This window comes from Ochotona princeps, chromosome X (assembly GCF_030435755.1).
Source record: "Ochotona princeps isolate mOchPri1 chromosome X, mOchPri1.hap1, whole genome shotgun sequence".
Classification (NCBI taxonomy): domain Eukaryota; kingdom Metazoa; phylum Chordata; class Mammalia; order Lagomorpha; family Ochotonidae; genus Ochotona; species Ochotona princeps.
This window is the reverse complement of record NC_080865.1, coordinates 10,583,746-10,589,768: the sequence shown is the minus strand read 5'-3', so window position 1 is coordinate 10,589,768 and position 6,023 is coordinate 10,583,746. Positions and strand designations below refer to the sequence as shown.

General features: G+C 37.0%; 1 pseudogene; it reads right to left on the bottom strand.

Annotated features, from left to right (window-relative positions):
• Positions 1–385: 385 nt before the first annotated feature.
• On the bottom strand, positions 386–5,623 carry LOC118760437 (actin-related protein 3-like; annotated as a pseudogene).
• Positions 5,624–6,023: the final 400 nt, after the last annotated feature.

Genomic DNA, 6,023 nt, shown 5'->3' with positions numbered 1-6,023 from the left:
CTAAGTGCTTGGGCCCCTTCACCCACATGGGAGACCTGGATGAAGCTTCTGACTCCTGGCTTTGGATCATCCCGGCTCTGCTTTTACAGCTGTTTAGGGAGTGAAGCTCTAGATTTCTGTCTCTGTCTCTCCATCTGTAAATTTATGTTTCCAATAAAAATCAATAAATCTTTTTTAAAAATTCAAATATTCATTCTACAGAAAACTGCTTAATCATGTTGGTTTTCTTCTACAAGTACATGCTGGTGTACTTATTCAAATATTCATATATAGTCATTTTTGGCTTTAAAGTCACATTTAAAACCTCAAAACAAGCCATCCAGGCAAACCAGCTGGTCAGAAAGATGATCTCTTCTCCATCTTTCTAACTTCAGGAATTCAAAAGTCAATTTTCTGAAATTATTCCAAACATTGGATTGTGATGACTTGTGCAAAGTCCAATTTCTTTGTAACCCTTTTCGGCCTGGTGTCCTTGGCAGAACTCGAGCAGGGAATCCAGCATTGATCCTCCAAACCAAACTTTTATCACTCCACATGGTGTACAATGACTTGTACATCAACACGCTTTGGCTCCAATCTATCACCATTCAACTCCTCACTTAATTTCCACCTGGCATCTACAGTTATTTTTTAATTTCACTGTGGATCATATCCTAGGTCCCAGAACATAACTGAACTTCCAGAAAGGATAATATTCTTGTAGAGAAGAACTGACTTCAATAGGGAAGTTGTAAATTACCTCACCTACAGCTCCTGTAAAATCTGGAGCAGCAAACTAGATGAACAAAAATTTTCAGTTCCCAGAATTTCTCTATAACCAACAGAGAAAACTCTTCCTTAGAGATAGCAATGATTTCAGTGTACTGCCTACTCCGCTTTGACCCATCTGCTTTGGACTTGTTCAATTCCTTTACTAAATATGGGCTGAAGTAACACAAGTGCTCCTTTACTGCTGTAGTAGTTGGCAGGGATTTTTCTGGAGGGTTTCCTACTTCTCAGTCTCTCATCAGTTGGTGAATGAAATGCTTCATTTGTTCTGTGATGGGAATATGTTTAATACTGGCTGCCAATCACGCAGTCTTCAATCACGAGAGTAACATGAGTGACACATCCTCTACTGTCTATTGCAGTACCAGTCAATATATGTTCTAAAACAAGTATAGCCTGTATAGCAATGTACAAGCCTGGAACATTGAACAATTCAATTATGTTAGCAGTGAATGCCCTGTTTTCTGAAGTATTTACAGGAAGTTCATGTTCTGTGCTTAAATATTTAAAGATCACTTGTTTCCATCAAAGCCCAAGCATTACCTACACCAAGGTGAATCAGTTAATTGGCTGCGTACGTAGGTTTTTCTATTGTTTTGTCACCAAAGTCAGCAATACTTTCATCACCTCCTTAGACCTTGATCACCCACTATTGCTTACTCCTTAATAGCACCACAGCATAGACTCTGTGTCACAGTCCACCATGAAGGCTGGGGCAGGGGTGGACAGCAGGAGATAGTAAGCTACTTCTCCATCCGCAACTGAGATTCCCTCTCTGTCCTTCTAGGCTGCAGCCCGGGAAAGAGCATCAGTAGCAAGAAATTAGAAGGCTCAATCAGAAGCTACATACTTCAGCAACCCAGGCAGTCAAGCAGTGCCAGGCCTGTCCACCTTGGCGCCCTTGCTATCCCCTGATTCCTTCTTGTTCCAGGCTCCACACTTTCAAGTACCTCAGCATACTTAACCAGGTCCATATTGGTAGACATTTGGGGCTATTTTCTGATTGTCTTCTAATCATAAACAACATGTTAGTGTTTATAGTGGAATATTATTCAGCTATTAAAAAGGAATGAAATTCTACCATTTATAGCAAAATGAACTCAACCATAGGACATCATATTGAGTGAAATAAGCCAGATTCAGAAACACAAATACCTCGTGTTTTCCCCTATATGTAGGAACTAAAATTTTTAAAACAGCCAGAAAGTAAATAAATAAATAAATAAATAAACAAGTAAAGAAATGTCTGTGGGTATCAATATCATTGCAAATATAGTTTTGTAAAATTTTGTTTTATACCTTTGTCAAAGCAGTGCTTAAGAGTGTTAGACTAGGGCCTGGCGCAATAGCGTAGTGGTTCAAGTCCTCACCTTGAACTCACCAGGATCCCATATGGGTGCCGGTTCTAATCCTGGCAGCCCCACTTCCCATCCAGCTCTCTGCTTGTGGCCTGGGAAAGCAGTCGAGGACGGCCCAAAGCCTTGGGACCCTGCACCCATGTGGGAGACCCGGCAAAGCTCCTGGCTCCTGGCTTAGGATTGGCTCAGCTCTAGCCATTGCGCTCACTTGGGGAGTGAATCATCAGATGGAAGATCTTGCTCTCTGTCTCTCCTCCTCTCTGTATATCTGCCTTTCCAATTTAAAAAAAGTGTTCTACTCCTATAGCTTTAATGATCTGTGATTGTAACTTACTGTATGTGGGTGAAATTGTCACTTTTCTATTTAATTGTTAATTACAGCTCTTGTCTGTATTCCTACTAAACTAACAACTAAGATCTTTTTGCTTTTTGCATGCTAAACTTATTCAGTGAAACATTAAGCCTGTTACTGTAGTTTAAATATAAAATGTTATCTCAAAAACTAAAAACGAAGAAAGAGAGGAGGGAGAACAGGAGGAAAGACGGGGAATAATGTCATATCTAACCTGCTCAATATTAATAAAATAGTAATGGTGGACCCCAGTACTCCATCACTATATACATTTCCATAAGTGAGAAGCCATGAAACAAGGTCAACAATGAACATATCCAGATGTGGGGTGTAATGCAACATTCATTCCTACTTCCAAATGAAAAAAATGGATTCCCAATGAAACTGTTGGACATGTGTAGACAGCGGGATGCTGGACTGTCTGCCATTGTCTGTACCAGCAGAGTCGGTGTAAACAAGAGACTGATGTAATTGTGATTCCTCATGAAGGACTATACCCCTGTAGTAAAATGGGAAAAATCTGTTGGGGGGTGGGAGTTTAGGGGGGAATTCCAGCCTATATGAAATTATACCACATAATTCAAAAATTCAAAATAAAAAAAGAAATATAAATGCAAAAAAATAGTAAAAAAAAAGAAGAGTACATTAAAACTAATAAAACATGTGGTATCTTCCTGTAAATAACATCTGCTCTACCTGTGAATGAGTGAATGTTCTGCTTTTTAATAATTATTGCTAGCTTCTTCAAAAACCATTTCTCACTCTTAAAAATAGTTGGTTGTATATACTTGAACCTACATCTTTTGGAATTTTTGGAACTCTATTTTTAAAGGAGATACTTAAGTGAGATTATTGGTCACAGCATAAATGCATCTTCCACTTGGTGTCAAATTTCCCTTCACATTTTCTGCTCCCAGCAGCAATGTTGCTTTGGAGCTTCAGCCGATCTGCTAAGTGTGAACTGGTCTCTCAACACACCTTGCATCTTTTACGTCTTGAGTTAACTCTCATTGAGTTTAGGTCCATTTTTCAGAAGTTCTACATTCCTGTTTTTTCTCTTTTTATTTTATTGATGCTGTTTTAAAACTGTAATGAAATACAGCAATACTTCTTCATATTACTTCTGGATTTTAAAACATAAGGATTTTTTTTTTTTACAACTCTCACGTTTTACAGGGACTTACCCACATTTTCCCTTGGATCTTAAATGCTTTTTTTAATAAAATAAATCTGCCTTCATTTAAAACTAATTTAGATGGGCCTGGCACGGTAGCCTAGCGACTAAAGTCCTCCCCTTGCACCAGGATCCCTCACCTTGCAACAGGGTCCCATATGGGCGCCGATTTTAATCCCCGCATCCCTGCTTCCCATCCAGTTCCTGTTTGTGTCCTGAGAAAGCAATCCAGGAGGATGGCCCAAGGCCTTGGGACCCTGCACCCAGAGTGAACAAATAAAAATCTGTCTTCCCCCCACCGCATAGACTTGAAATACCACTTGCATTATATGGTTAAGTATATGCCCAGTAAGACTTATTTCTGGATTTTTAGTCTTTCCTATTGGTGTATCTGTATACCAGTATCAAAATATTGTTACTTAAAAGATATATAGTATACTTTTACATCTGTTGTTGGTAGATGCCTCACCATTGCTTTCCTGGCCATTGGTGCCATAACTCTAAATGAATTTTATATTCATCCTTCGAGCCCCAGGGAAAAATACCTGTTCATAAACTTTTTTTAACTGGTTAGGATTGGGTTAAATTTATAAACTCATGAAGATCTGACTCCTTATTATGCTGATTATTAAAATTGTTTGGTTCAAACTTAATTGTCCATATTTACTTACATTTATTTAATTTTATTTATTTAATTTAATTACATTTATTTAATTTGTCTTCATACATTGTCTAATGAGCAAGTCATGGTGCTCACCACTTCACTGTCTCAAACATTTATCATTTCTTTGTGGCAAGACTATTCAAAATCTTTTAGCTACTTTGAAATATAGAATACATTGCTAGCAGCTGTAATCACCCTACTGTACCATACAGTATCAAAACTTATTTCTCTCATTTAACAGCAGAAATGTATATTCTTTAGAACAAAATTAGGCTATACACTTCCATGAATTCATGTCTATTTTTGCTCTTTAAGAAAGCTGCAGTTTTTCCTCATGTTTTGAATATTTTTAAAGTTCTGAGTAGTTTCCTTATTTATTTTTACTATTACATAAAATCTTGTTATCTCCAAATATGCCTTGTTATACATACACATATATTTATTTATGAATTTCCTTAGTCTTTATATATCTTAAATTCCATCATCTGTTTCTCAAGCTCAAGTTATAAGTTTGGGAGAGTAAATATGATAAGTTGAGAGTTATCTTTTCCTCTCTGATGGTATTATCCTTTTTCATTAGTTTTGCTGGAGAAAATTCTTCTTCCAATCAAATTACTGTTAATCCGGGGGTATATGGGTCATTTCTCTAGTAATTTTTGCTGTGATCTTTTCATCTTTGAAATTTTGCCTTTTTGTTTTAAAAGATTTAGCTGTGTATCTGTTTAATTGTTTATATTGTATGTTAATTGTGATCTTTGCATAGTCAAGCTGCTTTTTCATTGCAAGGATTCTAATTTATTTTACTTTCCAGTTATTACTTTCTGCCATTCATTTTCACCCTCTATAGTTCCTTAAAGGTGGAAGCATCTCAATCTGTCCTCCACAGCTTTTATCTTCTCTTTTGTATTTCTGTTTGTTTTTATTTCTCTTACCCATCCTGCATTCCTCAGAGATTTTCCATAATTTAATAATTTGTTCTTTTGATGTGGTGTTTAGATGAACATATATTAGAAATTTTCAAAATCCCTGAGATTCTTTTATTTTCACATATATCAGTTTCTTTAGAATATCTGTTTTATTTCTTAATTGATTTGGTCAAATTTAAGCATTTTTAGCACACTTATTTTCAAATTGTTATCACACTATCATATAAGCTTAATGTCCTATGGAGTGAAATGCTCACTTTGTGGATTGTCTTAGAATGCATTAAATTTCTTCTTGCATTTTGTAATCTTGTAGCCTCCTTTTTTTTTCTTGCTCTTACTTGCATCTGTATTATTTCTCCTTAATTCGGCAACTATGAACATGCCTCTTCTTGTCCCTCTGGGGTCACAGTATAAAGATGGTTCTAACCATTTGGGGGTTCTTGCTTCACTGTGATCTCAGAAACACATCAAAGTCAACAGGGTCTTAATTCAACCCCAGGTTCAAAGGCTATCTGACTGTCATTTTACCTTTCTGGACCTGCAAATTGGTTCTAGTTCTAGCCCCAAGCAGCAGTCTGCATAATTTCTTTAGGCTTCTTCCATAAGGAATGAAATAAATCTTACTCCCCTGGCCTCTGGGTTTGTGAGCCTGTCTCCACTTCCCTACCTTGTGTGAATTACTCTAACCTTTTTGGCTACCCAGTAGCTAAACTTTTGGCTGGTATTGCTTGTTCTTGGGCTTTCAGTCCAACAAGCCCATAGCCTCAACCCATCACTAATA